Consider the following 11,545-nt stretch of genomic DNA (forward strand, 5'->3'; position numbering starts at 1 on the left):
TTGTTAAAACTCTCAAGCGGCATAAATACTATAAACAATAGCAAAGAATAGGATATTTCTGTTTGTTTCCCCACACTTGAGATGACCTAACCTACCTCAAGCATGGTTCCACTTTGGGACTTATGAGTTCTTTGATCAGTCCAAAGTTGTGAAAATAAACACTATTATTCTACTGTTTTACATTCTTTTGTTCTCTGTAAATAGACTTAGGACTAGCAAAGTGAATTATAATAAAATACAAATCAAAATAAAAACTGACCATAGAGCAGAAACAACGCAAGGGGAAAAAAATGTAATAAACATAGAAATACTGAAGTTAAATACTCATCACTGAGAACAGCTCTGTATGCACCAGATGATTTTGTCACTGTTTCATGGTTGAGTTCTGATCTCATTCACAGACATGTCCTGCAGAGGCTTCCTGCATGCTAACCCTGGCATGGCCCAGAGAAAGACCTAACCTCTTGGGGTCAGTATTTTCGAAAACCCTGTGGAGTTAGATGTTCAGGTTTCATTGGATTTCAGTGCAGGTTGAACACCTAACTTTGTGTCTCAGAAAAAAATCTCCTTGTAAAGTAATCGGTCATTTCTTTGGCCCTACCTGTATTGTCTTCCAGACAGTATTTTCAGTGTTTTTTCTAGTTGTAGATAAATACTGTAGGGGCTATATAGTACCTGCAGACCCAGCTAGAAGAGATTAACTTGACTGTACATTCTTTATCAAAAAGAGGTTTACTCTCTGGGCCCTAGGCCCAAAACTCCATCCATGCCTCTGTGTAGCAGTGACATCTTGAAGGCATGTCTTGCAGATCATTTAATGTCCAGATTTGTGCACATCATGTGTTAATAATTACTATTGTTCATAACTTCAATGATAGGGCTTTCATCACTCCCTGGGAGAAGTGATTTTGTAGCCTGATATATGTCACTGTTGGAAGGCTTCTCTTGATATTTTTATAGTGGTTTTTAGCACTGGAAGACTCTGAAGATAGAGAGCAGAAAGCTCACTGCATTGGCTGGAGCTCAGTATGCATGTGAATATGCCTGTGCATAGAGATGAGGTAACTGGTCAGACACGGTATCATTTTACATTCTCCTTCCACACCAGAAAAGCACCTTCCTTCTTTATCCTATTTATAGAAAATAGAAGAATTTACTTGGTTCTTTTTTTGGACAAGAAACGTAATGTTAATGTTTTATACAGATGGCTTCGGTCAAAAGCCCAGGAGGGAATCAATACAGCCTTGGCTGGGAGAGCACGCTGCCCCTAAAAACAAGGTAGTAAGGGTGGTTAATGACCTGATGTCCACAAATGTCCAAATTCTGTCACAATGCCAAAAAAAGGATTAACCCAAATGATATAGTTCAAGTGAGTTCCCTCACAGAAGAACTTAAGCAAACTTCACATGGGAAATCATAATGTATGCAAGAAATTATACCTCCTCCTGGCACTCCCACACCCACTGAACTGCATCCATCTCTGCTTAGAGAGAAAAATGTAAAAATAGCACAGAAAAGCATATTTTCAGATGTTGAAGTGAAATTTTAAGTTAGCTAAATAGCCCAGTTTAAAAGAGTATGCAGCTTTTACCAATGTATGAAGGAGATGATCCAAAAAAAGAGATATATGAGTTTACAGGATTACCAGAAGCTCATTGTCACAAAACAAATGTCATTTAACATTCTGCATCTAAGTTTGGTTTAGCTGAAGAAAGTAAATCTCTTACCAATACAACTTTCCAGAAGGGTTTTTGAAATCTTCTTTTCCCTTGTGTCTACTTAACAAATGATCTCTGGAAATGCTGGCTATTTACTTACAGAAATCATGTTCTTAGGACCCAGTTCGTATTTTCATAATTCAAAGGCTGGAGGGGCATGTTATTATGTTTTATGTGCGAGTCTTATAATAAAAATGTTAAAATGATTCTCTAGTCAGGCTGAAGAGTATTTATCCTACAGTCATGCACTGTTGCCCAAGGGTTCTTATATAAATTCTCCCTCATTCCTCATTCCCCTATTTAATTTGAGCCTGTTTTAGTTCCTTTTATCTCTACCCAGTGGCCTGATGGAGCTGAGGAATTAGATACATCCTGAGCTCCTTTGGCAGTCAAGGGAGAGTGAAGCATCTCCAGTGCAGCCACTGTAGATCTGAACTGGCCTCTCAATGACCTTCTCTGTCTGCCTTGCCCGCATGGCATTCAATGGAGACACACCTAGCACCCTCAAAACTTATCAAAATTACATCCCTGCATCACGTGTGCAGAAAGGAGAGGCAGGCTTTGGGGCAGGACAGAGAAGGTCGCTGGCCTTGGCAGTGCTTCCCTTCCACTGCAGTCCTCTTGGCATGGTGGCAGAGAGAGCCTTTAAGAGCCTTTCCTCCAGGATTAAAACATGGAGGGGTCACTCCACCCCAGCCTCAGGAACCAGCTGCACTGGAAGAATGGCTTTTGTCTAAATTTGGCACCCAGTTCTTCACTGCTTTGCCCCGTATGATGAGAGCAAAGAGGGTTGTTTGTATGTTGATCTCCTTTTCAACTAATTTCTTCCTGTACCCAAAGTGATATTATGTCAAAAATTGAATAATAATCTTGCCTCTTAATACAGCACCATGCCCAGTTGTGGCCTAAAACTTTCATATTTGGGAAATAATTTGCTGTAAATTTACTTGGGGAATATTTAGGTTAGATGGCAGCTTTCTTATGTTTTAAATGCACATTTTTAGGAGTTTTCTTTTTATATTTGTCATAATTCCCCAAGGATGTGTGTACAGTGTCAACAGTACTGAAAGTTATGAACTTTTACTGTAAGGAACTGAAATATTATGGTAATATAGTTTGCATGGTCATTTGGCCCATGGAAGTCTCTCCCAGGAATAAAAATGCCTGAGAAAAATGGAATTCACATAAACTCTCATTATTTTCTAAGTTAATGTATGAGTCTGTGGGGAAATAGATGAATTGTCAGTATCCAAATATAAATTACACTGGCCAAGAATGAAAGATAAGTACATACTCAAATTCCAGATCCAGAAATAATAAAAATAAAATTCAGCACTAGTTCCATTGATAACAAAACCTCAGTACAGTGCAAAAATACCACCGTGATCAGTACAGCATAAAAGAATAAGGGTGCGGTTCCCTCACGGTTGAAGCCAAACTAAGCTGCTCTGCTTCCTTTCGTGGTCACACCACCCCTCCTTGTCATCACAGCACTATTTATTTTATTTTCTTAGTTTTCTAACAATCAGTATCTGGACCTACCCTGCCCTGCCGAGGAGGCAGAAGAAGAAAACATATGTACAAAGGGTAAGGTGCGCTGCACTCCATGTAATCACCTGTATGCATGGGAGGAACATAAGGCAAATGTGGAATGGCAGCAAAGCCTACTGCACAAGACAGAATGACATTATTTATGCTCAGACCAATTTGAAAGTCCATTGGTTTGTGTTACAGTAATCCATATGATTATTTTACCAGCTTGGATAAAAATTAAGAAACCTGTTTGCCAGAGACTTGCCAAACCAGTCCTTCTCACTGTCTGGTATGGCATTTATATGTTTGTCTTCCTGTGAATGTAGCACTGCTTTAAATGTATAGAAATAAGTAAAGAAAAAGAAAAGCTATGAATGACATATACAAATGGTTAATGGAAGAGCAGGTCTGTCTGTGTGAGAAAGGGGAATAATCTATCCTGGAAGAGAAAGTAGAATAAAGCGGATATCTTTTGCAATTATGTGCATGCTGGGTGTATAAATATATTAACAAAAACTCATCTCCTTAAATGAAATAAATACACAGCTCTCAAGCTGAATGCATTCTGTAATCATTTAAAGAGAAAAAAAGCACAAATAAATTAAATTTTTTTGAAAGTTAGAAAAAAATTAAAGAATTGCAGTGGAGACAGGAATGTGGAAATAATTAGCACTCAGTAACTGTGTTTTAAATGGCCCACAAAGTGAAGAATAGTGCCACTGTAAACTGGGCAGTCCAGCTAGAACTGGAAGGCTCAAGTATGATTGCTTATTTTAAAGTTCTCTGTGATCCCATAAGGAGCTGGAGGCAGTGGTGTGTATAACTTGAAGCCACGTTACGGGTGCGTGACGCGGCTCCAGAGAGCACTGCCAGCAGCCCGTATCCTCACCGGGACAATTTTCCCTCCTGTGTCCAGTTCCCCCTTTGTGTATTCACAGGCACCACAAAAGCAACGTGCATGCAGCAAACTTCACCTCTTGGCAGATGTTGAGTTTCTTTCCCAGGAGAATGACCCCACTGCCTGCCTAACACAATACAAAGAAGGGGTTTTTTTTCCCAGCCGTGCCCTGCAAGTCAATACTCGCTGTTATGTAACTAAACACAGCATATCAGCTCACATAGCCTTTTTAATGGGGAAAAATAGTACATTTTAAGATTTGTGGCCAGATTCATCACACGCCTGACAGCTCTGTGCTGCTCCAATGACACAGAACAGCTTTCAGCCTGCAATAACAGATTGATTAAACCAGCTCGTCATGGTATCACTGGAGCAGTGCAAACCAGTTGAAGCATAACAGTAAACCTACCATCTCAGCTTTTATTTTGAGGGATTTATATCTCAGCCTGATACAATTTCCAAAGATAAAAAAATATAATGGATTAATTAATTAATGTCCATGCTTAAAAGCTTGGTACTTACTTATTTGCTAATAAGTAAACTAATTTAAATGTTTGAAATATTTGTGTTTACTTCTTGGTGAATACATTTGAGGAGAAATCACTACAGGATGATTTTAAAAAAATCTGTCCCCCTGTGTTCATAAGCTTGTTTGTGTGATGTTAGTGACAGCTGGATGTGAAGACCAGGGCTGAGTGCAACCTGGGTGAGTTAAGAGAAGTCATCTCAAAGTCTCACATAAAGCAGAAAGAGTCCTTCTTAAGTCAGGTCCACTGAAATTTGCTTCACAGAATGTGCAAAATGACACCAAAAAGCAAGTACAATGTTGCTTATGGACAGCAAACACACAGGAAATAACCTCTGATGCTGCCATAGAATTAAAGCAAAACAGGATGCAGAAAGGTTTATTGGGAAAGATGACTCTGCAAAAAGGAAACTAAGCCTTATTTATAAAGCAAGACTCATGACCTCTCAGGGAGGGAGAACTCAGCCTGTCATTTTCTACCACGGCTAAATCACGCCACATGAGCAATCAGTCTATTATTTCCAAAGTTTTCAGGCTAATTTGCTATTGCAAAATAAAATTTCTTCAAACACTACAAAAAGTGCATTCCTCCGTCAGGATTGTACCCTGCACATGCCAAATCTGAAGCTACAAACCCAAACTGTTTTGGACTTATCTGAGCATTAAAAAAAATGGCATCTCCGAACAATTTTCTAAGAAAACTGTTCATCAATTTCCAGAAAAAAAATAATCATTTGCCCTGAGGTCAGTGTGGCTAAGGTCAAGATTTTCAAGCCAAAATGTGAGTTTCTGAGCATTATAGAAGTAATGATGAGCAGCAGTTTAAACTGAAAGTCATTCTGAGAGACAAAAACACTAATTCCAAAGTTCATGCTGATTTTTGCCTCCACCATGGCAAAAAGTCTACTAATTTTCCTAAAGGGAAGAGATGTCCTTGAAACTGTATCTCTGCAGCAGAGCTTTCCTGAGAAGTTTGTCAAAATGAGGCAAGGGCAGAGGGCAGGGGTTTTTAGATGGGATTTGTATTTTAGCACAAAATTTTATAAATGTAGATACACTATGAAATGCTCATTCTAAAAATGTTTTTGTCTCACTAGATTCTGAGAGTGACTTTGCCTCACAGCTCCTTGCCTGTTCTGCTAATCTGGTTGGAGAGGTATATCAGTCTGAATTATATGAGGAAAGAAGCTTTGGAAAACAGTTTATTTCTTTTTTATTGAAGTTATTCTTAAAGTTAAAAAGATAAATACCTGTGTGAAAAAAAAAAGAATACTAACATATAGATGAAGTGTGAAGATAAAGACCTAAGTGGCCTTTATATAGGCACCTTTCATCTTATGAGATTTATGGACAGCTTTTTTTTCCTGTTCCCCATGGAACATTGTGTGTGATACCTCTGTGCCACCTGGATTTCTAACCCCACCCACCATCTGAGAAATCCTCTTGTATTGTCGAATGTTTTGATGGTATCTAAATGCAAAGGATTTCTCAAAATTATGCATATTAAGTAGCACTGAAATTTCCTGTTTACAATGCTATAAAACCAAATTCTGAGGTCTCTGTGCAAACCAAATATTGACTTTTAAGGGTCATGGAGCAACTATTGACCCAAATTGGCATGCAAGGAATTACACATCTGAATCTAGATATGGAATCTGTGTCACAGCTTAGCTGCACCAAAGTACTTTAAAGAAATCACAGTCATAACTGCATGAAAACAGAGATTCACAGCCTGTCAGGAGACTTGTGCTCTAGACACACTGCTGATATTGTCTGGGTCTCCCTTTGCGAGGAGAGCTGGCCCACATGGAGACACCAAGGGTAGAAACTTAAACAGAGTATCTTGAGACTATCAGGAGCCGAATCCCATTGGATCAGGCCCAGAAGGCTTCTGCAGCGTGCTGTGGCAGGTAAATTTGCACACAATACACATTTTATTTTAATGTTTGAGACAAGTCCTGCCCCACTGAGATCAGCGTTGATTGATTCAAATCATTGAATTTGAGTGCCACAATGTGCACCACCTCGTGCACTGGCGTCACCTGTATTATATCTGCTCTCCACAATTACCTGAAGCCACTTCGGGGGCAGTCTCTTCTCCCAGTGAACAACAGAACAAGAGGAAATGGCCTCAAGTTGCACCAGGGGAGGTTTAGATTAGATATCAGGAAAAATTGCTTTACTGAAGAGGTGATCAAGCACCGGAACAGGCTGCTCAAGGAAGTGATGGAATCACCATTCCTGGAAGTGTTCAAAAAACATGTAAATGTGGCACTTAAGGATGTGGTTTAGTGGTGGTTTTAGCTTGGCAGTGCTGGGTTGATGCTTGCACCTAATGATCTTTTCCAACTTTAATGTTTCTGTGATTCTATGAATACTTTGTATATAAACCCCCAGATGTTTGTGTGTGTAAAAATATTTGCTTATCTATACATATACACGTGCATAAATATATATACAGCTCACTGCACTGGGATTTTTTTCTGATATTGCATAGAGCCTTGTTCACTGGAAGTGTCATGACAATACCACTTCTTTCTGATCATTACTGGACAACTGAAATTATGATAATAATGGATAAGTGCAAAGAGGCGAATATATGTATTTCCTGCTTTAAAAGAGGCAGCCTCATGACGTACAGAAGTAAGGGAGAAAACTTATGTTTAGCTTGGGAATGGCAATTAGGAAACCATTTAAAATGTATTACTAGATGCTTGCAAAGGCATCATTGAATAAAGTAGGTGATTGATTTAGGTCTTGATTTTGAGAAAGAAGGTCCTGACTAAAAAATGCAACTGGAATTCAGATAGAAATTTTTCTTTTAATTCTTTAATAAAATTTTAAAATTATAAAGTTAATTAAGTTTAATAAAAGCATAAATGTCAAAGAGTATGAAGGAAACACTGATTTGAAAGAATATAAATCCAAAAGGAATGACAAGAATGTGACAAAATATACAAAGCAAAAAAAATTAATGGACAGATGTTCAAAGACAATATTGTTTTATGTAAATTGAGTCTAAAAGAAAGCCATTAATGGTAGGAGTCTGTTACTTGAGAGAAGTTGTGGAATTGTCAGTGAACAAAACAGGTAACAGCTAGGTCCAACAGTCATTTTTGTTGTATATTGAAAAAATACATATGAGATGAGTTCTATCACAGAGATAACTTACAGTAATTAAGTCATTCTTAAAATTTCAGTATCCCAAAACTGCTCTAGAAGCTACACATTTTAAAATCCTTATATGTTTATTTGACTTGTATACAATGTCTTTAAAAGAACTTTCTGGAAAGTAATGTCAATATTCTCTGTCATCAGTTCGCAGGACACTGGCTGGGAGACAGGGACTGTTCTTATCCAGCACTAGACACCTCTGTGAGAGTTTTCACCTCCGGGCTGGTCATCCTACGTTCCTTTTACAGTCAGCTGAGAGAGAGAGACATTTCTAGAATGAAATTCATCTGACTAAAAGCTGACATCTATGTTTGGTTAAAATAATCACATCCTAATGTGGTATCCACTAATTTTTTTTTAGAAAACCAACAGGATACCCAAGCTTTCTCCAATCTACCTACAAGGCATCGGTCCTCCTGGCTCTCCTTGTAATGCAGTGCAAGAGGTCATGCCCTTGGAGGTCTAAGCAAGGTTGTCTTGTAGGACTGAGCTTTTGACATGAGTATCACTCCAGTGGGAAAGTTGAGCTGAGAACTGAATGTTCTATCATTAGATTTCAGGCAAATGTTGATGCATTGAAAATGCTCAGGGAGGAGTTATGAACCTTCCTAGATGCCCTACAAATCAGTGGAAGACTCAGAGATCATAGTATTTATTTTCGTAGTGTAAAAATATGCCCATGGCTTTAATAAATATGCAAAAAAATACATACAAATGTAGGGGGGAGGTACTAAAAACAAGATAATAATAAGTAGGATTTTGTATTAATGTCATTCCTATTATGCAAGCTGCTTCTGCAAGTGTCTGTCTATCCTGACTTTAGCTGACTCTAAAGGGACCAAGGATGCTTCAACTACTACTTCAGACACATCTATTTATACTTTAAAGGATGGTTTGGGCTGAAAGTGGTATTTAAAGAGCATGGTAAAATCTTGCTCCTTTAAAATCAAAAGTATGATTAAAGAATTGGGAAAAATGCCTTACCATAAGAAACTCAGGAAGTTCAATCTATTTTGATTACTAAAAAAGGCCAAAAGGTAACTTAATCACAGCCTGACATTACCTGCAGGGTTAAGCTCAATAATGACTTCTCAACCTGTCCAGCAAAGATAGAACAAAAGTTAGTGGCTGGAAGCTGAAGATAACTCATACTAGAAACCAAGCGTAATTATTGGCGGTGCAACAAATAATAACTGTAAGGGTGCCTGCTGATCCTTTAACTAAAGAACTCTCAAAATGAAATTTATAATAAAAATGCACTGCAAATCAGGCAATCAATAATTGAGGAAGGAATATAGCTTTTTTTGTGCCAGATTCAGGCCAGTGTCTCACTCTGCCCAGTAATCCAAGAATCTATAAATCCACTATCCAGGAGTTTTCCTATTTTGATCTGTTTAAAGAAAATGTTATCTACATGTTTATCATGCTGACATTGAATCACTGTTATATGCATAAGGTTCAAAGCAGGTTAATTACCATTTTTTCCAACTCCAGCCTCTCATACGATTTGCCACTGCCTCTCACAGCACTCTTGTTTTCAAAACTAATTCCCATTATCAAAAAGACTTTCCAAAGCAAACACAGCAGTGTAGCACTTTCTAATATTTATTTTGTATTCTCAAAGAAGAAGCAATAGGGGTAGGAGTTTTTTTGGGGTGAGAAGTTCTTCTTTTACAAAGGTACTTGTGTCCACGGTAGTTTTGCTTAGTCCAAGGACTAGGTTCATGGGCCAAGGGCTTTGCTTTGTAATTTCTGAATATGCAGTAGGTGGTTTATTTCATGGGCATTAGGCAAAGGCCTTATTCTAGTAGCAGAAAACTCTGCTTCAAACTCAGCACCTAACTGCAGCAGGAGATGGCAGATGAAAAGGGGTTTCATATACTGAGACAAAGATGCATAGTTTTTAAGGTCACTATGATTCTCCCTCTAGCCTTCTTTCCTACATAATTTGGAAAAAAAATAAACTCCAACCAAAACCTTCTCCCATGGAAGCCTGCCTCTTACTTTGATGTGTTTGACTGCATGGGGAGCACCCATCACCCATTCCCTGAACTTGTGTGCTAGGGAAAGTAAACTTGGCAGTGCTGGGAACAGCTTGGTGGACATGTGCAGCACACCGTGTGCGTTCACAGCATTATCACCCACCCAGATTAGCAGCTGAGCACTGCTGGGTGCAGACACCAATGCCTGCAGGTAAATATGGGCTTTGTATGATATGGTTGGGTTGCTGACTCCATTGCAGGCTCCTTGACTGACCTTGGGACTGTCTGCCTCTGTGTTTGAAAAGTTAAGATAATATTACTTGTCTGCCTCACAAGGATTTTGTGAGGTTAGAGACACTGTTTATGCAAGCTAGATGTAAAGTGTTGCAGCAATGAGAGCTCTGTAAACACCTACGCTCACAAGACCTCAGTTAAAGCACCATCTTGCTAGAGGAAAGCACGTTAATGCCCATCAGTCCCTGCAATGTCCCAGGACAGCTCACACACAGTTTCCCCCCTCTCTGAGGTAAATAAACCACATTGGCAACAGAGCCTCAGAGGGGAAACCTGCAGTGCGTGAGCAGAGAGCACTTCACAGCACGGCTTTTGCTGTGATTTACAGTCTTGTGCTTGGTAAGGAGCAATAGCTGAGGGGTGGCTTATCCCATTAGTCCCAGTCTTGGTTGACCAATGGAGCTGGGGAATGATGGGGAGCAGCAAAGGCCCCAAGGTGCACTCAGAGGCCTGGCTGCCTGTGACAGACACCCTCAGGAGCACATGCACATGCCACATGCTGCGTGCGCACAGAAGGAGGTTGCTTAACCAGGGCTTTACAAACATTTTCAAAGTGCTTTACAAAGAATTCATTAATAGATGACATATTTTTGCTAAAGGCACAACCAGCTCAACTAGATTTTATTACAGGTGTAAATAATATCAAGGGAATTTAAGTGTGAGTCTTGTTTCTCTGCTCTTAATCCCTATTCCTGCTGACATGTTAAAGGTCTGCTTAATCATCCAGCCCTTTCCTCCTAAATTCACAAATGCTTCATCCACACGTACTTATTTTACAGGGATTTATACAAATGCCAGGAGGTACCTTGCAGTGCCCTACAGGTTTCATGGCCCCAGTGAAAAAACAAACAATGCTACAGCCCAGATGTGACCCAGTGGTGCATTTTAACCCATTGAGAAGACAAAACAGCAGCTTAGAAAGCCACCCCGGATATTTTTAACCCCACAGTGGAAGAGCTGAGCACTTAGGGCTGGAAAAAGGCCAGAAATGAGGGGAGGATTGCGGCACGGTGAGCCCAAACACATCTGCAAGGGGCTCAGCCTACCCTGTCCTTGTGGAGCCGAACTTGGGGAGCCCCTAGGACCAACACTCACGGTGGGAACTCAGGGGATAGTGACGATGTCTCCCAGGGGCACTGGCCACACGGGACAGAAGCGGGGACCTGTTGTGGGGAGACGAGACACGGACAGGTATCCCCGGGGGCTTCTGAGGGATGCAGGATGGGGAACGCAGGTAGTGAGCACCAAGGAGAAGGGGCCCCTGCGAGGCGCGCTGAGATGCAGCCGGTGGAAGTGCGCTCCTCGGGGCTGGGGGTGAGGGTCGGAGCTCCCCAGGGAGCGGGTCGGAGGGGACTCTCCGGTACCGCGCTGCAGGTAGGACCCCGTGCCGTGCCGTGCCGTGCCGTGCCGTGCCGTGCCG

This window comes from Pyrgilauda ruficollis, unplaced genomic scaffold (assembly GCF_017590135.1).
Source record: "Pyrgilauda ruficollis isolate IOZ18807 unplaced genomic scaffold, ASM1759013v1 scaffold60, whole genome shotgun sequence".
Classification (NCBI taxonomy): Eukaryota; Metazoa; Chordata; class Aves; order Passeriformes; family Passeridae; genus Pyrgilauda; species Pyrgilauda ruficollis.